The following is a 24366-nucleotide window of genomic DNA, read 5'->3' as shown; positions in this document are numbered from 1 at the left end:
CACAACAGAAGAAAGGAATTTATCAGGTAAGCATAAATTATGTTTTCTTCTGTTAAGTGTGTTCAGTCCACGGGTCATCATTACTTCTGGGATACCAATACCAAAGCAAAAGTACACGGATGACGGGAGGGATAGGCAGGCTCATTATACAGAAGGAACCACTGCCTGAAGAACCTTTCTCCCAAAAATAGCCTCCGAAGAAGCAAAAGTGTCAAATTTGTAAAATTTGGAAAAAGTATGAAGCGAAGACCAAGTTGCAGCCTTGCAAATCTGTTCAACAGAGGCCTCATTCTTAAAGGCCCAAGTGGAAGCCACAGCTCTAGTGGAGTGAGCTGTAATTCTTTCAGGAGGCTGCTGTCCAGCAGTCTCATAGGCTAAACGTATTATGCTACGAAGCCAAAAAGAGAGAGAGGTAGCAGAAGCTTTTTGACCTCTCCTCTGTCCAGAATAAACGACAAACAGGGAAGAAGTTTGGCGAAAATCTTTAGTTGCCTGCAAGTAGAACTTGAGGGCACGAACTACATCCAGATTGTGTAGAAGACGTTCCTTCTTTGAAGAAGGATTTGGACACAAGGATGGAACAACAATCTCTTGATTGATATTCCTGTTAGTGACTACCTTAGGTAAGAACCCAGGTTTAGTACGCAGAACTACCTTGTCTGAGTGAAAAATCAGATAAGGAGAATCACAATGTAAGGCTGATAACTCAGAGACTCTTCGAGCCGAGGAAATAGCCATTAAAAACAGAACTTTCCAAGATAACATTTTTATATCAATGGAATGAAGGGGTTCAAACGGAACACCCTGTAAAACGTTAAGAACTAAGTTTAAACTCCATGGTGGAGCAACAGCTTTAAACACAGGCTTGATCCTAGCTAAAGCCTGACAAAAGGACTGGACGTCTGGATTTTCTGACAGACGTCTGTGTAACAAGATGGACAGAGCTGAAATCTGTCCCTTTAATGAACTAGCTGATAAACCTTTTTCTAAACCTTCTTGTAGAAAAGACAATATCCTAGCGATCCTAACCTTACTCCAGGAGTAACCTTTGGATTCGCACCAGTATAGGTATTTCCGCCATATTTTATGGTAAATCCTTCTGGTAACAGGCTTCCTAGTCTGAATCAGGGTATCAATAACCGACTCAGAAAAACCACGTTTTGATAAAATCAAGCGTTCAATTTCCAAGCAGTCAGCTTCAGAGAAGTTAGATTTTGATGTTTGAATGGACCCTGTATCAGAAGGTCCTGTCTTAGAGGTAGAGACCAAGGCGGACAGGATGACATGTCCACTAGATCTGCATACCAAGTCCTGCGTGGCCAAGCAGGTGCTATTAGAATTACTGATGCTCTCTCCTGTTTGATTTTGGCAATCAATCGAGGAAGCAGCGGGAAGGGTGGAAACACATAAGCCATCCTGAAGTTCCAAGGTGCTGTCAAAGCATCTATCAGAACTGCTCCCGGATCCCTGGATCTGGACCCGTAGCGAGGAAGTTTGGCGTTCTGGCGAGACGCCATGAGATCTATCTCTGGTGTGCCCCAACGTCGAAGTATTTGGGCAAAGACCTCCGGATGAAGTTCCCACTCCCCCGGATGAAGAGTCTGGCGACTCAAGAAATCCGCCTCCCAGTTCTCCACTCCCGGGATGTGGATTGCTGACAGGTGGCAAGAGTGAGACTCTGCCCAGCGAATTATCTTTGATACTTCCATCATTGCTAGGGAGCTTCTTGTCCCTCCCTGATGGTTGATGTAAGCTACAGTCGTGATGTTGTCCGACTGAAACCTGATGAACCCCCGAGTTATTAACTGGGGCCAAGCCAGAAGGGCATTGAGAACTGCTCTCAATTCCAGAATGTTTATTGGAAGGAGACTCTCCTCCTGATTCCATAGTCCCTGAGCCTTCAGAGAATTCCAGACAGCGCCCCAACCTAGTAGGCTGGCGTCTGTTGTTACAATTGTCCAGTCTGGCCTGCTGAATGGCATCCCCCTGGACAGGTGTGGCCGATGAAGCCACCATAGAAGAGAATTTCTGGTCTCTTGATTCAGATTCAGAGTAGGGGACAAATCTGAGTAATCCCCATTCCACTGACTTAGCATGCATAATTGCAGCGGTCTGAGGTGTAGGCGTGCAAAAGGTACTATGTCCATTGCCGCTACCATTAAGCCGATCACCTCCATGCATTGAGCTACTGACGGGTGTTGAATGGAATGAAGGGCGCGGCATGCATTTTGAAGTTTTGTTAACCTGTCTTCTGTCAGGTAAATCTTCATTTCTACAGAATCTATAAGAGTCCCCAAGAATGGAACTCTTGTGAGAGGAAAGAGAGAACTCTTCTTTTCGTTCACTTTCCATCCATGCGACCTTAGAAATGCCAGAACTAACTCTGTATGAGACTTGGCAGTTTGAAAGCTTGAAGCTTGTATTAGAATGTCGTCTAGGTACGGAGCTACCGAAATCCCTCGCGGTCTTAGTACCGCTAGAAGGGCACCCAGAACCTTTGTGAAGATTCTTGGAGCCGTAGCCAATCCGAATGGAAGAGCTATAAACTGGTAGTGCCTGTCTAAGAAGGCAAACCTTAGATACCGGTGATGATCTTTGTGGATCGGTATGTGAAGGTAAGCATCCTTTAAATCCACTGTGGTCATGTACTGACCCTCTTGGATCATGGGTAAGATTGTCCGAATAGTTTCCATTTTGAACGATGGAACTCTTAGGAATTTGTTTAGAGTCTTTAAATCTAAGATTGGCCTGAAAGTTCCCTCTTTTTTGGGAACCACAAACAGGTTTGAGTAGAACCCTTGTCCTTGTTCCGACCACGGAACCGGATGGATCACTCCCATTGTTAACAGATCTTGTACGCAGCGTAGAAACGCTTCTTTCTTTATCTGGTTTGTTGACAACCTTGACAGATGAAATCTCCCTCTTGGGGGAGATAATTTGAAGTCTAGAAGGTATCCCTGAGATATGATCTCTAGTGCCCAGGGATCCTGAACATCTCTTGCCCAGGCCTGGGCGAAGAGAGAGAGTCTGCCCCCTACTAGATCCGGTCCCGGATCGGGGGCTCTCGGTTCATGCTGTCTTTGGGGCAGCAGCAGGTTTCCTGGCCTGCTTGCTTTTGTTCCAGGACTGGTTAGGCTTCCAGCCTTGCCTGTAACGAGCAACAGCTCCTTCCTGTTTTGGTGCAGTGGAGGTTGATGCTGCTCCTGTTTTGAAATTCCGAAAGGGACGAAAATTAGACTGTCTAGCCTTAGCTTTGGCCTTGTCTTGAGGTAGGGCGTGGCCCTTACCTCCCGTAATGTCAGCGATAATTTCTTTCAAACCGGGCCCGAATAAGGACTGCCCCTTGAAAGGTATATTAAGTAATTTGGACTTAGAAGTAACATCAGCTGACCAGGATTTTAGCCACAGTGCCCTGCGTGCCTGTATGGCGAATCCTGAGTTCTTAGCCGTAAGTTTGGTTAAATGTACTACGGCCTCCGAAATGAAAGAATTAGCTAGTTTAAGGACTCTAAGCCTGTCCGTAATGTCGTCTAGCGTAGAGGAACTAAGGTTCTCTTCAAGCGACTCAATCCAAAATGCTGCCGCAGCCGTAATCGGCGCGATACATGCAAGGGGTTGTAATATAAAACCTTGTTGAACAAACATTTTCTTAAGGTAACCCTCTAATTTTTTATCCATTGGATCTGAGAAAGCACAGCTATCCTCCACCGGGATAGTGGTACGCTTAGCTAAAGTAGAAACTGCTCCCTCCACCTTGGGGACCGTTTGCCATAAGTCCCGAGTGGTGGCGTCTATTGGAAACATCTTTCTAAATATTGGAGGGGGTGAGAACGGCACACCGGGTCTATCCCACTCCTTAGTAACAATTTCAGTTAGTCTCTTAGGTACAGGAAAAACGTCAGTACTCGCCGGTACCGCAAAGTATTTATCCAACCTACACAGTTTCTCTGGTATTGCAACAGTGTTACAATCGTTGAGAGCTGCTAAGACCTCCCCTAGTAGTACACGGAGGTTCTCCAATTTAAATTTAAAATTTGAAATATCTGAGTCCAGTCTGTTTGGATCAGAACCGTCACCCACAGAATGAAGCTCTCCGTCCTCATGCTCTGCGAGCTGTGACGCAGTATCAGACATGGCCCTAGCATTGTCAGCGCACTCTGTTCTCACCCCAGAGTGATCACGCTTGCCTCTTAGTTCAGGTAATTTAGACAAAACTTCAGTCATAACAGTAGCCATATCTTGTAATGTTATCTGTAATGGCCGCCCAGATGTACTAGGCGCCAAAATATCACGCACCTCCCGGGCGGGAGATGCAGGTACTGTCGCGTGAGGCGAGTTAGTCGGCATAACTCTCCCCTCGCTGTTTGGTGAAATTTGTTCACATTGTACAGATTGACTTTTATTTAAAGTAGCATCAATACAGTTAGTACATAAATTTCTATTGGGCTCCACCTTGGCATTGGAACAAATGACACAGATATCTTCCTCTGAGTCAGACATGTTTAACACACTAGCAAAAAAACTTACAACTTGGTTATAATCTTTTTTAGCAAAAAAACGCACTGTGCCTCAAAGAGGTACTAACGATTAAATGACAGTTGAAATAATGAACTGAAAAACAGTTATTGCATCAAACTTTAAAACAACACAACTTTTAGCAAAGGTTTGTTCCCATTAGTAAAAAACAACACTAATTAAATTTGTACATAAGAAAAACAAAACAACGTTTTTTATACACAGTCACTATAAGAATTCTCACAGCTCTGCTGAGAGAATTTACCTCCCTTCAAAGAAGTTTGAAGACCCCTGAGATCTGTCAGAGATGAACCGGATCATGCAGGAAATATAAAAGTAGCTGACTGGAATTTTTTGATGCGTAGCAAAGAGCGCCAAAAACGGCCCCTCCCTCTCCCACACAGCAGTGAAGAGAAACGAAACTGTCACAATTAAAGCAAAAAACTGCCAAGTGGAAAATAATGCCCAAATATTTATTCACACAGTACCTCAGCAATGTAAACGATTCTACATTCCAGCAAAAACGTTTAACATGAGAATAGTTATTAAAAGGATTAGTGACCTTTAACACAGTAGTTCCGGTGAAATACCATCCCCAGAATACTGAAGTGTATACATACATGTCATTTTAACGGTATGGCAGGCTTTTCTCATCAATTCCATTCAGAAAATAAAAACTGCCACATACCTCAATGCAGATTCATCTGCCCGCTGTCCCCTGATCTGAAGCCTTTACCTCCCTCAGATGGTCGAGAACAGCAATATGATCTTAACGACTCCGGTTAAAATCATAGTAAAAAATCTCTGTCAGATTCTTCCTCAAACTCTGCCAGAGAAGTAATAACACGCTCCGGTGCTATTTTAAAATAACAAACTTTTGATTGAAGTCATAAAAACTAAGTATAATCACCATAGTCCTCTCACACATCCTATCTAGTCGTTGGGTGCAAGAGAATGACTGGGACTGACGTAGAGGGGAGGAGCTATATGCAGCTCTGCTGGGTGAATCCTCTTGCATTTCCTGTTGGGGAGGAGTTATATCCCAGAAGTAATGATGACCCGTGGACTGATCACACATAACAGAAGAAATGACACTTAATTATCTAGCTAGATAACTGATATAATATAAAAAAGGAAATGTTAAATATGAGCTTTATCCGTAAACATAAATATTATTATGGAAAGTTTTATTCAATTACTATATTTTAACCCTTTAACCACAGATGACAACACATGTGGGCCGAATTATCAAGCTCCGAATGGAGCTTGATGCTCCTGTTTCCACGCGAGCCTTTAGGCTTGCCTGAAACAGCTGTTATGAAGCAGCGGTCTAAAGACCGCTGCTCCATAACTTGTCCGCCTACTCTGAGGCTGCGGACATCAATCCGCCCGATCCTATACGATTGGGCTGATTGACACCCCCTGCATGGGCCGATTGACACCCCTGCTGTCGGCATTTATCAATGTGCGGCAGACATGATATGCTGCATTGTATCATGTCTGTCCGCACTTTAATAAATTGGCCCCTTGGTCTTTATACACTCAATGAGGCCGACTAATCAACTTGCCGGGAAAGACATGATTTGCTGTAGCGAATCATGTCCGCTCGACATCGTTAAATGCTGACAAAATACACTGTCGGCATTTATCATTGCACAAGCATTTCTTGTGAAATGATGAGATGTTCAGCAAATACCGGTATAAGCTTAGTCTTTAAAACATAATCCTTTATTAGGGTAAAGATTTATGGTAAGTCTTACTTTCAGATCTGTAGAAGGGAAACGTTATCCTAGGTGTTTTGAAAAACAACCGCTCCTTTGTTCAGTAGCGTTTTTTACTCACGCTAGCGTTGGTTGTTTCAGATCCCAGGCCGGTCCGTCACATGTAATCTTCCGTCACTTCCTGTTTAGCAGTGACTTTGTAACATCAGGATGGATGTCCACAGAATTGTGTGTCCTGAATGGATTGGAAAAGTATTGAACGCTACGCGTTTCAGCTGTCACTACAGCCTTTCTCAAGCGAATTGATTCTTAGCCTTATCTGTCCTGCTTTTATAGATCAAAGTGTGACAATTAAATTGAGACAATTGACTTGAATAGTTGTGGTTCTAATAGACATTGATTATTTTATATCACAAATGGCGATAATGACAAAATGAAAAAGAAAAAGAAAAAGGAAAAAAGGAAACTTTCAAGAAGTGTGAAGAAAATGGAGACACAAATATATTAATCAATATTGTAATTTTGATATTAATATTTTTAGCATCATTAATAGGTGTTCATTAATTCTAAAGTATAAAATAGTGATACAATCTTTTTATAAAAATGTTCTATAAATATATTCTCCAAATACAGTATAAATAAATCTTAATAATAAATAAAACTTTACAAATAAGGGCACCTTGTTCTACTATGAACAAATATAGAACAAATCTGGGAGAGAAATTATTAAGTTAGAGCTCTAAATACAATGAATACCAACTGCTATAACTGACTTAGGGATAGCTTAGTTGAGATACCATTACTCTCCCAACTATAAATACCACGAGTTCAAAACCCCATTTGGAGAATATATTTATAGAACATTTTTATAAAAAGATTTTATCACTATTTTATACTTTTGAATTAATGAACACCTATTAATGATGCTAAAAATATTAATATCAAAATTACAATATTGATTAATATATTGTGTCTCCATTTTCATCACACTTCTTGAAAGTTTCCTTTTTTCCTTTTTCTTTTTTCTTTTTCATTTTGTCATTATCGCCATTTGTGATATAAAATAATCAATGTCTATTAGAACCACAACTATTCAAGTCAATTGTCTCAATTTAATTGTCACACTTTGATCTATAAAAGCAGGACAGATAAGGCTAAGAATCAATTCGCTTGAGAAAGGCTGTAATGACAGCTGAAACGTGTAGCGTTCAATACTTTTCCAATCCATTCAGGACACACAATTCTGTGGACATCCATCCTGATGTTACGAAGTCACTGCTAAACAGGAAGTGACGGAAGATTACATGTGACGGACAGGCCTGGGATCTGAAACAACCAACGCTAGCGTGAGTAAAAAACGATACTGAACAAAGGAGCGGTTGTTTTTCAAAACACCTAGGATAACGTTTCCCTTCTACAGATCTGAAAGTAAGACTTACCATAAATCTTTACCCTAATAAAGGATTATGTTTTAAAGATTAAGCTTATACCGGTATTTGCTGAACATCTCATCATATCTGGACAAAGACCCCTTTTTTTGGAAAAGTAATTTCTTGCCTTACCCTGCCAAGAGTTGGACAATAAACATATATTAATAGACATAAGGAACTGATGATTTAACAAATATATGTATATACATTACAAACAAATTATTCTTTCATATTGACTATCACTGTTTTTGTCAAACAGATGGCTTTATATCAAAGTTGAACATTTAGTATAATCACATACACAAGATTTATCTATTTATTTATTTATAACACATTTTATCTATATACATGTCTTTTTGATTTATTGCATATATTGCTCGAATGGTTCCCTTAGGTTACTGATGCAATGTGTCCAATTTATTGAAAAATACATTTATTATAACATGTCAAATTGATTGGCCAATCAACTCTTAGAGATATTTTTCATATATTCTTTATTTTATTTTTTCTGTTTAATTTCAGTTATTGGATCATATATGATACATTGTTTTTTAAATATAATGTTTTTTAATATAGTGTTTTTTAATATAGTGTTTTTTAATATAGTGCTTTTATCAGAAAAGGATCTTCTATCATCTCTTAAGAATATTCAATAAACTATATTTATAAGTCCTATCCTTATCTCTTTTTAATTATTATTCTAAACTAAGATATATTCTTTCATTATTTAGGTCACTATTTAGGTCAGTTTAGTGCTGTTTTTCACTTTTAGACAATTAGTTTAACCTGGCCACTCAGGTATAAATTAAATTGGCGCAACCTTGCTTTTTGTATTTTTCCACTGTATCTATTTAATTATCAATTTTTTAAGGTTTTATTGATATAGCTGGGTTGTTTCGTGAAATTACAGTTCATTATTAGTATTAATATCTTACATCTGCCTTCCAAATCTAGCCTAATGCCTTAACTGCATATGACAACCACTTGTCATCATCCGGGACGGGGCCCTTTCAGAGCTGATCACAGCGCCCCCCTGCAGTTTCAGACCCGTACGAGATGACCAAGGTTTCAGCATCACCTAGGTTATCCGGCAATACAAGTGACATCGTCACACATGGGCGTAGTGACATCATCAACCTGGAGACCAGAAAGTGGTTTGAAGAGCTTAAAGGGATAGTAAATACAGTAGATTTGCATAATCATTATTATTAATATGTAAACATTGTCTGAATTGTACTTTTGTAGTGTGAATAGGCACCACAGCATAATAGGAACAACATGATATTTCAGCCGGCACAAAATAGGAGAAGCTACTGCACTGAATATTTAGGATCAGTGACCACATGACATAATGAAGCCGTAAAAAGTCCAGAAGTTCATGAGTGAAACGCACATAGCTGGAGTGTTACGAGTGCAGATGCAGCTGACCCCTACTCGATGATTGAGCTAATTTTGGAGTGGACTTAGCAGCAGGGGGCCCTGAGTCATGGACCGGAATTCTATGAATTCTGTGAAAGTCTATGAGAGGGGGTACCAGTATGTATAGGAGCCAGCAGTTCAAAGAACAAAGATAATACTGCTACTTTGAATATCAAAGTGTTCCTGGACTACACCTGAACGCTGACAGTGTTAAGCCACTGGGTTGGTGGTGCAATAGTATGTCGTAGTGGCAGAATTATTTGCCTTTCTAGCAAGGATCAGTATTTGTGTATAAGCCTATGGGATCCGCTGTGAATGTAGGTGTTAGAATGCACCAAAGTGGTTTATCTTTGGCTCCAACTCTTAAGACTGAGTACACTGTCTGAGCTGTCTCAGAAATGACATTGATTTTATTTTACCTCGTATGGTGAACTTCACAGTGGCTGTATCCTGAGATTAACTTTTCCTTGTGCAAGAACAACTATTATATGGGGCTTTTCTTTGACCCAAGCTACTTGAATAGCATACTGGTATTACTGTTTCAAACTGGTGCCACTACTGCATTGAATTTGATTATGATAATTATGAGACTTTTGGGAAATGCATGACCAGTCCTCCCTGTTTTTATTTAAGCTCTAATTACAATATTGCTAATTGCCTATTTCTTTATGTGATGTTGCTATTATTTGTTTTATGATAGTTAGGATTTTATTAAATTAGCAGTTGTAGTCTGCACACCTATCTGTGTCAGTTTTTGTGGATTTGACTTTATGAGCTAGTGCTGGATAGTAATATACTATTTTCTTCTTTTCTTTATATATATATATATATATATATATATATATATATATATATATATATATATATATATATATACATATATACATACACTGTGTATATATATATATATATATATATATAAACACATACATAAATATATATATATATATATATATATATATATATATATACTCGCACACACATATTTATATATATATATATATACATACACACACTCTCGCCAACAGCCATAATTAATCCAATATATATATATATATGTACAGTATATACACACACACACATACGTGTAAGTCTTCACTAGGCAGTCTCCTTTTCTTAACTTTGCACTAAATATATAACCTATTTTCAAATTTTTACGATACCTCGCTGACTAACATTGCCTGGTGCCCAAATACCTAAGCCTCTAGACTTGCAGCTGGAAATTTGCCTTAGTGATGTTATAACCTTGTTAATGTAACAAAAGAGTTTGCTTAAACCAGTATTGCCAATGGACTTTGGCCAAATTTACTTGAAAGAGGAAAGAGACTGTCAAAAATCCTATGGTAAACACTGAAAAGCACTTATTTCACAACCTTCACGTTAATTCATATAGACAAGCAATTTACATGTAAGTGGATTCATATGGTTTGGTGAGAGGCCTCTTGTCTTGAGTCGTTCTCTTGCAGAAGTTGCTCCTCTCTCTTTCCATCTTATATAATAAAACAACACAATATGAAAGTCGCTGAAAATTCAAATTCATATTCATTCTCACGTGATTTTAATACAATTGTATATTAAAAAAAAACTAATAAAATTTGAACTTTCACTTGTAACCATTCTAAATTATGGTCGTTGCGTTTTACCTACAGCAAAATGTATCTTTTGAACAGTGTAAGGTTTGACTTCTAATGAGGTAATAGCTACATTAGGCTTAAGTGGATGTTTCTTGTCAGATATTGATATCCCCAAACTTTCTGCTGCCAAATTACAGCTGGGATTTCCTAGCATCGTCTGCTATTTAGATTACTGGTGGTTATTGCATCTGCAAAACCCTAACCAGAGACTAAACAAAACATTGCTAGATTATTTGCTAAAATTTTGAAGTGGGATCTTCCTTGGAGAGCAAACATAAAACCAATTAACCCTTTTATTCAGAGCTATCTGAGCTATAATGTTTCCCACAATGCTCAGCAATTTGTGACTTTTTTTAAAAAAAAACAAATATTTAAATTTCATAACATATTTAAAATGAAAAAATACTCATTCTAGACAACTAAAGACTAAACTGAATACACATAACACAAAGCAACGTTTATTTGCTCACTAATTCTATTTGCTACTCCTAAGCCCAGGGAAGTAAAGAAATATGTAGTGTTTCCAAAATGTTAATGGAGCAGTCCTGATTTATATACAGACAAATACTGTACATGACCAGATAAGTTGGCTTGCAATTTTATTCCTGCAAACTCAGACACTGATTTAGAACAAAGTTACTTTTGTTTTGCTTTAAAAAAAAAAGGTGCAGGCTTTATTTCCACTAATTATTTACTTATGTTCCTTTATTTTTCTTACTAAATAAAATATCATTTGTAAATGTACTTTCTCACCTAAATCTTAGAAGACACCAAAAGTGAACCATTCACATAGGTATGAGCTTGGTAAACAATGCTATTATTTAATTAGCACAGTTTAGATTTAAATAAAAGTTTAGATTTCCAGATTGGATATAACTATCTAGCTCTTTCTAAAGCTTTGTGTCTGATGTGACTTTATAAACAAATACTTACAAACATAAGTTATCACTTTCATTATTTTCATTTAGTCTTTAAGCACCGCTTGGTACATAGCTGACACTGATTCATGTAAATAAAATAAAAAAGTGTCTTTTTGATTCATGTAAAAAAGAAGTGTGAGTCTGCTGTTCAACATTTTTTCTCTCTCTTTCTCCAGGGGCATATCTCTATCTATCTATCTATCTATCTATCTATCTATCTATCTATCTATCTACCATCTATCTATTTATCTATCATATATCTATTTATCTATCATCTATTTATCTATGTATCTATGTATCTATCTATCTATCATCTATCTATCTCTCTATCTCCCTATCTATCATCTATCTATCTATCTATCTATCTATCTATCTATCTATCTATCTGTCTGTCTGTCTGTCTATCTATCTATCTATCTATTTATCTATCAATCTATCATCTATCTATGTATCTATCATCTATTTATCTATGTATCTATCTATGTATCTATCTATCTATCTCTCTATCATCTATCTATTTATTTATCCATCTGACTAGATAAAGGGCCAATAAACATAGTAGAATAGCAAAACCAACAAATACATAGTAAAGAGACAATGCAAAAGCTCTTAGTTTGAATTTCAAATAAGCAGTAGATTTTTTTTCTATCAAATATCAAAGTTAGTTACATTTTCGTTCCTAATGCATCATTTGACAGCCATCAACTAATCACAAAATGCATATATGTATATCCCGTAAATCTTATACAAGCTCAGTAAAAGATGTGCACATTTAGATAATGGAAGTGTATTGGAAAGTTGTTTTAAATTGTGCCCTGTAGTGATATCTTCACACCCCTGGATGTATCTATATCTATGTATCTATCTATCTGTCTATTTATATGTCTGTCTGTCTATTTATATGTCTGTCTGTCTGTTTGTCTATTTATCTATCCATCTGTCTGTCTGTTTGTCTATTTATCTATCTAAACACAAGCATACATGCACACACACATAGGCTCCTTGGTATTGACAAGATGGAAAAACAATAAAATATTCACAGTTTGATTAACAGCTTTTCCAATGTGTTGGGCAATGTTTTAAACATTTTTCAAAATAAAGAAATCATCTGAATTCCAACTTATGACTAATGAGTGTGAAAAGGAAGTAAGTGAGCCTATTACGTTCATTACAAAAACATGCTTTTTTGGTTGGGTATGAGAACAAATCTGGTGGTCAAATAAGAATCTGCAAGTACTAGATGCCTGGAAGTCTGTGTCTGCATTTTAGCTACTGAATTACATTGCATTTACACCAAAAGGTTCTGCACAGTCATTTACACAGCTCATTTCCCATTATCACAGAGACCACACACAGGGCAAAACAAACAGATAATAAAAAATAGATGTTTTAGGGGGGTGTATGCTCAAAAATGTACATAATGTGAGACCTATAGTAGTACCAAATGTTATACCCACAACACTTTATCCCATCGCTCACAGTTGAAGATTTACATGAAATAATGTTTTACAAAAGTAAAAAAAAAAAGAAAGAAGAAAATAATAAAAATATAAAATTATATATATATAAGTATATATTTTAGAGGGCTTGAAATTTCCAGTGGTTAAGGACAACCTACTAACTTTTTCCTCTGATCTACTAGCTTTTAACTCTTGACTAGTAAACCATAGTGACATTTTTCCACGCCTGTATATATATATATATATATATATATATATATACTTATCAGCCATTTTATTAGGTACACCTGTTCAATTGCTTGGTAACACAAATTGCTAATCAGACAATCACATGGCAGCAACTCAATGCATTTAGGCATCTAGACGTGGTGAAGTCGACTTGCTGAAGCTCAAACCAAGCATCAGAATGGGGAATAAAGGGGATTTAAGTGACTTTGAACGTGGCATGGTTGTTGGTGCCAGACGGGCTAGTCTGAGTATTTCAAAAACTGCTGATCTACTGGGATTTTCACGCACAACCATCTCTAGGGTTTACAGTGAATGGTCTGAAAAAGAGAAAATATCCAGTGAGCGGCAGTTGTGTGGACGACAATGCCTTGTTGATGTCAGAGGTCAAAGGAGAATGGGCAGACTGGTTCGAGATGATAGAAAGGCAACAGTAACTCAAATAGCTTGTCCCATTTGGCCAGATGCGGTAACTAACCTTTCCATTTTTGCTTTTAAATCTTAGCTGAGAGCTTGTAAGTGAGTGCTGGGTTTTCTCTGTGTGTTGTATTAATTTGTTTTGTAATTTTCCCTATGGTTCTTGCACCCAGACCTGTCTGGGGTTAACTGCTTGTGGCTCTGGGGACAGCACAGCTTCCTGTGAGTGCCAGTGGCAACCAGGGCTGAGCATGTTGCAGGGTCATGGGATGTGTACCCGGTCCGGTATGAGAGTGCAGTTCCCTTCCGTGTTTTGTATATATATATATATATATATATATATATATATATATTTATATATATATATATATATATATACTTATCAGCCATTTTATTAGGTACACCTGTTCAATTGCTTGGTAACACAAATTGCTAATCAGTCAATTACATGGCAGCAACTCAATGCATTTAGGCATCTAGACGTGGTGAAGTCGACTTGCTGAAGCTCAAACCAAGCATCAGAATGGGGAATAAAGGGGATTTAAGTGACTTTGAACGTGGCATGGTTGTTGGTGCCAGACAGGCTGGTCTGAGTATTTCAAAAACTGCTGATCTACTGGGATTTTCACGCACAACCATCTCTAGGGTTTACAGTGAATGGTCTGAAAAAGAGAAAATATCCAGTGAGCGGCAGTTGTGTGGACGACAATGCCTTGTTGATGTCAGAGGTCAAAGGAGAATGGGCAGACTGGTTCGAGATGATAGAAAGGCAACAGTAACTCAAATAGCCACTCATTAAAACCAAGGTATGCAGAATATCATCTCTGAACGCACAGCACATTGAAGCAGATGGGTTACAGCAGCAGAAGACCACACTGGGTGCCACTTCTGTCAGCTAAGAACAGGAAACAAAGGCTAGAATTTGCACAGGCTCACCAAAATCGGACAATATAAGACAGGAAAAATGTTGCCTGGTCTGATGAGTCTCAATTTCAGCTGCAACATTCAGATGCTAGGGTTAGAATTTGGCGTAAACAACATGAAAGCATTGGTCCATCCTGCCTTGTACCAATGGTTCAGACTGGTGGTGGGGTTATGGTGTGGGGGATATTTTCTCGGCACACGTTGTGCCCCTTAGTACCAATTGAGCATTGTTTAAACGTCACAGCCCACCTGAATATTGTTGCTGACCATGTCCATCCATTTATGACTACAGTGTACTAATCTTCTGATGGCTACTTCCAGCAGGATAATGCACCATGTTACAAAGCTCAAATCATCTCAAACTAGTTTCTTGGAAATTAACATGTACTCCAACGGCCTCCACAGTCACCAGATCCCAATCCAATAGAGCACCTTTGGAATGTGGTGGAACGGGAGATTCGCATCATGGATGTGCAACCGACAAATCTTCAGCAACTGCGTGATGCTATCATTTCAATATGGACCAAAATATCTGAGAAATGTTTCCAACACCTTGTTGAATCTATGCCACAAAGAATTAAGGCAGTTCTGAAGGCAAAATGAGGTCCAATCCGGTACTAGCAAGGTGTACCTAATAAAGTGACCGGTGGATGTATATATATATATATATATATATATATATATATACATACATACATACATATATATATATATATATACACACAGGGCTTGACATTTCCAGTGGTTCAGGATGACCTACTATCTTTTCCCTCTGGGCAAGTAGCTTTTAACTCATAACTAGTAAACCATAGTGATATCTTTCCACGCCTATATATATATATATAGATGTAAAAAATGTAATAAAAACTGTATTTTTACATACTTTATTGTGCATTGAAGATGACAATTATCCCTAAGTATCAAAGGGAAGTGAGATTTGGACTTGCTCATCTCTTTGTCTTGTAATTAAATAGGATGACAACTAGATAACAACATTCGCGATGATATGAATATGATTAATAAAAATGGGTTTATCCAAATCTAGTCAGGGATGGAAATACCATTGGTCAGCGGGTGCAGTGGCACTAGGGACCAAGTGTTGGGGGCTCATATAAGCCAATCTATACATAGCAGGTGGGTGCAGAATGTGTACAATCCTAATGCAGCAGAGTCTTTTATTAGTGCAGATCTATCTGTCTATCCATCCATCTGTCCATCCTCAAAATCACCATTCAGGACAGGGTGTGTATACTATTACTATTGCTAACTTATCATTTACCTTTGGAGGGGCCCCCACTTTTTTTTTGCACCAGGGCCCTCTGTTGGGTAGGTCCGCTAATGAATCTAGTGAATGTGTGTGTAAATATATAGAAACACATACACACTATTTTCATTTATGAGTAGTATTTCTAAAATTTACGCTCAAGCCCTCCAACTGAAAAACATTCATGTGTGGCCCATTTGTTAATGGATGGTTGGATTCCCCTAATCTATACAAAAGGGACATAAGTTAAATACACAGTAAACCACGGTCCTGCAATAAAATAAAAACCTACATAAATTGGGATAAGATAGATAGATAGATAGATAAAAGGATAGAAGGATTAAAAGATAGATAGATAGATAGATTAAAAGATAGATAGATAGATAGAGATAGATAAATATAGATAGAAAGAAAGAGATAGATAGATAGATAGATAGACAGACAGTTATATAAAAGGATAGATAGATTAGATTATAGATAGATAGATAGATAGATAGATAGATAGATAGATAGATAGATAGTAAACTGTGAGCTCTCCGGAGCAGGGCCCTCTTCCTCCTGTACTAGATATGTTTAGTTTGTTATGTTTTGTATTTTATCACAAATCCTTGTCATTGTATACCGCTATCTTTGTACCCAGAGCTACGGAATTTTGTGGCGCTATACAAATAAATGATGATAATAATAATAATAAAAGGATAGATAGATAATAGATAGATAGATGATAGATATAGATAGATAGATAGATAGATTGATAGACAGATATATAGATACAATGATAGATAGATAGATAGATAGATAGATAGATAGATAGATAGATAGACAAATAGAGATAGACAGCGCTGCGGAATCTGTTGGCGCTCTGCAAATAACCAATAATAATAATAATAGATAGATAAATAAATAAATAAAATGATAGATAGATAGATAGATAGATAGATGATAGATAGATAGATAGATAGATAGATAGATATGTACAAAACAATGGTCACACACTTGTGATGCATTATTTGCAATACCAGTTGTCTTTATATGTTATGTTGTCTTGAGAAACCAGCTGTCATGCAGACCCCCACACTGAAACGCTTCAGAAGGCATATTGAGGGAGATGCTTTAATTTGCATTAACCACAGGAAAAAATAAAACAATAAATAAGAAAAAACAATCAAACAGAATATAAAACACATTTTGGCAGACAAATAACTGTATTGTTTTATAAAAGCAACTAGATCATTTTGTCTCTGACTTCCCACTGTTAATTGTCAATAGCTAACCCTTTATATCTTCATTAGAGCAGATTGCTGGACTCACACTTAGAGGGACACTAAACACTCAATAAATCATTGCTTGAAAGATGTATTCAGAGCAAAGATTAGCCTGAGGAAATGTTGTACATGTATTTTAAAAATTATAATATTTGTTTAAATATTGAAAAAATAAGGATAAAGTTACTATTCATAAAGCAGTTATGAACTTAGGTTACACTGAGGCCAATTAGGAATGGTTATTAAAGGCCTACTAGAGTGCGCAACCAATGACTGTGTGGAATATATATTAGATTAGATTACGAGTGGAGCACTTTCTTGAAGTGCACCCGTAAAGGGGCAAATTGGCCCATTTATGGGCGAATGTTAAATAACCAATCATTACAAGTGGCTGGTTAATGCTACAGCGAGCTTGCTGTTTCACTTTGCGCTATGCGCAATAAACCAGAGGTCAGACCACTGGTTAAAAATAAAAATTTGTCCCAATTGCCCCCAAAATAAAGAGGTCAGTTCATTAACATAAGAAAAATACATGGGCATCTTAATTTAAAAAAAAAAAACTGCAGAAAGCAGTTATAATTAAAGTGAGGGGATGCAGGATGTTAGAAAAAAAAAATCAGCAACTAAAGTGCCTTTACATGGAGGTCAATGAGGGACTGTGTTTTCTCTATAAATATCTATGCATAGGCTTATAGACAAATACTGTATATTTATGTGTTAATATGTGTATATACACATATAAACACATATATATTAATTTATTGTTGCCCAACACTGCGCAATTTGCCCCTTTCGCTAGTTGGTTTGCCGTGGCTGCCGGCATGAAAATCAGGCTGCCATTGGAGCCTATGGAGGCGTGCTCTCGTGAGGGCATGGCTTTCGGCAACGCGAATGCAAAGCCGTGTTCACGTTGCACTGCACTTGTAATACCAGTGCTAATTTACATGTGATAGTAATACTGAATGGAGCACAAATATCATGCTCACATAAGCATAAAATTGCGCTCCACTCGTAATCTGGCCCATAGTGTTTAATGTCCCTTTAAAGGAACATTGTAGTGTAAAAATATTCTACCCTTTAATGTGTTTACAATGATCCTTTTTACCTGTTGGAGTGTAATAAATTGCTTTCAAATTGCTAACTGGCCTTTAGTTTGTCATTTTGAAATAGGTGTTTTTGCCTTTTAAAAAGTGCCTTTGTTATGCCTCTTCGTGTCGATTCTTTTATAATTTTATTTTTGAATAAACATTGGTTTTATATTAATCACACTTCTGGTAATGCTACTGTTTTTGTGCTGTTATTGCAGCTGCTTTGAATACAATGACCTTTTATCACCTGCTTGCCTGAGTACACTGTACCTTTAAAGGGTAAGTGACTTATAGCATATTTAAAAAACTAACGCCTAGATTTAGAGTTTTGCGTTAGAAGGGGTGCATTAGCTACGCGTTTCCCCCCCCCACACCTTTTAAACAACGCTGGTATTTATAGTTCTCAGAAGGGCTGTGTTAGGCTCCAAAAAGGGAGCGTAGAGCATAATTTACCGCCACTGCAACTCTAAATACCAGCGTTGCTTACGGACGCGGCCAGCTTTAAAAACGTGCTTGTGCACGATTCCCCCATAGGAAACAATGCGGCCGTTTGAGCTGAAAAAAACCTAACACCTGCAAAAAAAGCAGCGTTCAGCTCCTAACGCAGCCCCATTGTTTCCTATGGGGAAACACTTCCTAAGTCTGCACCTAACACCCTAACATGAACCCCCGAGTCTAAACACCCCTAACCTTACACTTATTAACCCCTAATCTGTTGCCCCCGCTATCGCTGACCCCTGCATATTATTATTAACCCCTAATCTGCCACTCCGTACACCGCCGCAACCTACATTATCCCTATGTACCCTTAATCTGCTGCCCCTAACACCGCTGACCCCTATATTATATTTATTAACCCCTAATCTGCCCCCCCAATGTCGCCACTACCTACCTACACTTATTAACCCCTAATCTGCCGACCAGACCTCACCGCTACTATAATAAATGTATTAACCCCTAATCCGCCTCACTCCCGACTCAAAAACCCTATAATAAATAGTATTAACCCCTAATCTGCCCTCCCTAACATCGCCGACACCTAACTTCAAGTATTAACCCCTAATCTGCCGACCGGACCTCGCCGCTACTCTAATAAATGTATTAACCCTTAAAGCTAAGTCTAACCCTAACAACACCCCCCTAAGTTAAATATAATTTTAATCTAACGAAATAAATTAACTCTTATTAAATAAATTAATCCTATTTAAAACTAAATACTTACCTGTAAAATAAACCCTAATATAGCTACAATATAACGAATAATTATATTGTAGCTATTTTAGGATTTATATTTATTTTACAGGCAACTTTGTATTTATTTTAACTAGGTACAATAGCTATTAAATAGTTAATAACTATTTAATAGCTACCTAGTTAAAATAATTACAAAATTACCAGTAAAATAAATCCTAACCTAAGTTACAATTAAACCTAACACTACACTATCAATAAATTAATTAAATAAACTACCTACAATTATCTACAATTAAATCAACCAAAGTAAATTACAAAAAATAAAAAAAGGGGGGCGGAGCCGACCATGCCCTGTGATGGCCGCAATACCTTGATGCTCCGTGTCTAATTAGGCACCCAAGGGACACTGGCTGAAGTTTAAGAGCCCAATTTGCAGCAAAGTGCAGGGGAAAGGACAGTGAGGGGATCGGAGAACAGCTGCTGGAGAAATGTAAGCCTACTTCAAACACCTAAAACAGCCTGAGAAAAAGCGCGCCCCTGCTGAACTGCTGGGAAACCCCATTCAGCTCTCTTTCACACGCAGACACCAGCAGTAAAGCAGAGGCCCTAAGAGGATACCGGAGCCGAAAGTGAGGACAAGGAGAGACTGACCGGTGAGTGCAGAGGGGAAAACCTCTTGAAATAACATAAACAGAGCTCCGGTCACCAAAATTATTGCGCCCCTGCTATAAGGGCTAAGAAACCCCAGCTGTTAAAAATTTAAATATAGTGGAGCCTGCTCTCAAGCTAAAGGCCTTGATAGGAACGGTCTTAATGAAATATGGGATGTTGAAAAGAACAGGCAATAATACTTATAAACATATTATAAACGCTCCAATGGTAATAAAGTTGCTGTGATTTACAAGCCTGATGAGACACTAGTCACTTCACTAAGCACATAGCCTTCTGGGACATTAAGCTCCCAACACGAGAGATACTAAAAACGGCGAGGAGGGACTGAGGGGGGCTACTGACCCTTCAAAGACACTTCACACATTTAAGAAAGAAGGAAGATCTGATACAGAGACTGTAGATAACCTATTATATTAAAGGAAGTTACAGAGCGATTTGAGCTTTTCAGTAAGCTATTAAGTGACTTTTTGTTTTTTTTATTATTTACATCTATCTTTCACCTGGCAATCAACCAATTTAAAATGGCGTCTAGGAAACTTAACAGAGCTGAAAAAAACACTAAACCCTCTAACACGCCAAGTACCAAAATGAATACATTTTTTCAAAAATTGCAAACAACCTCTCCTGCTGAGGGGGAAGACTCGCAACAGTCCCAAGAAGATCACTCAGATACCCCGTCTCAACACAGAGATTCCCCTATAACGAGGGCAGATCTGAAAGAGCTGCCTACCAAGCAGGACCTTACCAATTTCTTCCAACAAGTTAACCAGATTTTGAAAGATGGCCTCTCTGGGATTAAAAGGGATGTGGCGGAATTGGAGGGGAGAGTATCTTATCTGGAAGAACAAGATGAAGAGACCACCTCTTCTTTAGATCTCCTTACAAGAAAAATAGATACACAAGAATCTCAGATTGAATTCCTAAACTCTAAACTTGAAGATTTGGACAATAGAGGGAGGAGACAAAATTTGCGTATTAGGGGCATACCAGAGAAGATATCGTCAGACCTGCTACCAGACTTTCTACAAAAAACCTTCAAACACTTGATAAATGATCAAGATCTGGAAGTTATACCTTTAGACAGAGCTCATAGAGCTCTGAGACCGCCCCCGAGAGACGGAGAACCCCCCAGAGACGTAATTCTTCGCTTCCATAGATTCACGGACAAGGAGAAAATAATGAACTCCACAAGAAAGCAGCAATCCTTCCAAGTTGATGGGGTAAAACTCCAATTTTATGCAGACCTTAGTTCAATTACACTCCAGAACAGAAAAGAGGTGAGATTCCTCACATTACATCTAAAAGAACAGGGTCTGAGCTACAGATGGGGGTTCCCGTTTAGTATTAAAGTAATGAAAGATAACAGAATCTACACGTATAGGTCCTCTGAAGACCTAGAGCAGTTTTGTAAATCTTTGGATATTCCCCCTCCGTCACTCCCTTCGTTGGACACTTCAAAGAATTTGACCCAGAGAGGTGATTCTACTCACCCACAACCTCAACGACATCACTGGATGAGAGCATCTAAGAAGAGATCAAGAGAAATGCCATCTACACAGACTGCTCCGATAGAAGAGCCTGAAACAGGCTGAAAGTAAAGGTTAAAGATTTGTAAGATTTATACACTGTATAAGATTGAATCTTCTTTGCTTGCAAAAGGACAGTTCTGATGGAACAATTTACTATCAGAGACTGTTAATTAATACATTGCATTTCTAGATCTTAAGTCTATCTTGTTCATGATTATCATGTTTGTTCCTAAGTTGATGCTTTTCCCTTCACAGTGTTCTACTGATTTAAAGGTTAAAATATGTTGCAAAACTACGAAATATAAGAGTAGTTCCCTATGGGTGCTATTCAACCCTAAAGGTTGAATCATTACCCCACCGATTCTCTCCTTCGGGATAGAGTCTAGTTTTGGGATGCCTAATCCCTGGTTCAATATTGTTGTTATTTTAATTTTGTTATCTGTTTTAATGTTGACCGAATCTCTAAATGTTTTCTTTATCTCCCAATGTTTAAGGACCTATAACACAAAGACTAACACTTCCACAGACTTGATATTTAGCGCCCAGATGTGGTATGAGGAAGGTAACACCGGGATAGGTAAGAGACACCTGGACAGACACCACCCCTTTATGCCCAGTAATATGGGTAAGCATATATATAAACACAGAGAATAATGGGTACAGCACACAGAGAAATAACATTACTTACACAAAATTGTAAAGGACTTAATTCTCCCACAAAACGTTCAGTAGCTCTGAATTGGTTCAAAAAGGAGAAAGCAAATATAGTGTTTGTGCAGGAAACGCACTTTTTGAAAGACAGGGAACCCACTTTTAAATCCAAAGATTTCCCAACCCCGTTCCTGAATTCACACATGAAAAAGACTAACGGAGTGGGGATACTGTTTAGCAGCAACACCCCCTTTCTCTTACATGAGAAACACACAAATGCAGAAGGTAGATATATCATCCTCATAGGTATGCTGTTCAATAGTCTTGTCACACTGGTGAACGTATACTCCCCCAATGCAGGGCAAGCCCAATTCATTAAGCGAATAGGAAACAAAATCTTAGAAGTACAAAAAGGGATCCTGTTGTTGGGAGGGGACCTCAATGTTGCTCTGAAACCAGGGGTAGACTGCTCCCAAGGCTATAGCTCCACTACTAGCAATACTAGACTCTCCATTAACAACACACTACGAAAACTCACACTGATTGATACATGGCGTTTTCTTCACCCGACAACACGCAATTACTCTTTCTACTCCAACCCAGCGAAGTCATACTCGAGGATTGATTATTGGCTATTAGATCACAATAATATATCCCTAATTAGAGAGGCTGATATACAAGCAATATCCTGGTCAGACCACGCATCAGTATCATTAACCCTAAATTGGCCAACAGCTCCACTTCTACCCTATTTGTGGAGACTGGACGAGACACGCCTCCTGGACCCTGTCACGTCGCCACAAATACCTCAAAACATTGAGGAATACTTACAGACAAATTTAAGCACTTCCAGTATGATTCCAATGGTGTGGTTGGCACATAAAGCTTTTATGAGAGGCCATTTTATGAAAGATAAAGCTAATCATAGACGCATGACAAACACATATTACTTTCAATTATTACAAAAGCTTCAAACTGCAGAGAAGGCACACAAACATGACCCAAGTGATGAGGACTCCTTATTAACTCTCAATAACACACGGGAACTACTAAGGGCACACCTAAACAAAGAGGCATGTAGAAAAGCACTATTTTTGAGGAAACTTTATTATCAGGGGGGGAATAAGGCAGGTGCCTTACTAGCCAGGGCTCTTAAACGTAAGTCTCTACACAACCATATATTCAGTCTGACTGGTAGGGGGGAGAGGAGGTAGTAGAATCCAAACTAATTGCACAATCCTTCAAAGATTACTATAAAGACCTATACAATATTCCAAAAATTCCCACAGCATCACAGATTAGTACACTTGAGCAGTATCTCCAGGAAACGGAATTAGTTCAAATACAATCAAGCGACAAAGAGGATTTAGAGAGTAATTTCACACTTAAAGAAGTGGTCGATGCCATAGATAACCTTCCTTTAAATAAAAGCCCAGGTCCCGATGGGTTTTCTAATAAATATTACAAACAATATAAAGAACAGTTAGCTCCACAATTGTTATCCCTTTTTAACCAAATTGATGAATATGGCCACCTCCCCAAGGAATTTCTTGAAGCTCATATAACAGTGATCCCTAAACCAGGGAAGTCCCCTAAGCTCCCTAGTAATTACAGACCAATTTCATTACTAAATACAGACCTAAAAATATATACAAAAATCCTAGCAAATAGACTGAATAAAATCCTCCCCCAGATCATTCACACAGACCAATCGGGATTTGTCCCGGGGAGGGAAGCAAGGGACAACACAATAAGGGTACTCCAACTGATAGAACATGCTAAAAGAAATAATACAGACATGGTGATAGTTTCCACGGATGCCGAAAAGGCGTTTGATCGCCTAAATTGGGATTTCTTGTTTGCAACACTGAGTAAAATAGGATTAGGAGAAAAGATGATTCAAAGGATAAAATGCCTGTACCAATCCCCCTCCGCAAAAGTCCGAGTAAATGGTCTGGTTTCGGATCCATTTGAGATAGGTAATGGGACAAGACAGGGGTGCCCCCTGTCGCCCATCCTGTTCATAATCAGTATGGAA

General features: G+C 38.2%; 1 protein-coding gene across 1 annotated transcript in view; it reads right to left on the bottom strand.

The window, feature by feature from the left end:
* ERC2 (ELKS/RAB6-interacting/CAST family member 2) overlaps window positions 1-24366 on the bottom strand; it is a 1300133-nt gene that overhangs the window by 409787 nt on the left and 865980 nt on the right. The gene's annotated exons all lie outside the window — the stretch shown is intronic.

This window comes from Bombina bombina, chromosome 7 (assembly GCF_027579735.1).
Source record: "Bombina bombina isolate aBomBom1 chromosome 7, aBomBom1.pri, whole genome shotgun sequence".
Lineage (NCBI taxonomy): Eukaryota > Metazoa > Chordata > Amphibia > Anura > Bombinatoridae > Bombina > Bombina bombina.
The sequence above is the reverse complement of the archived record's forward strand: the minus strand, read 5'-3'. Positions and strand labels throughout refer to the sequence as shown.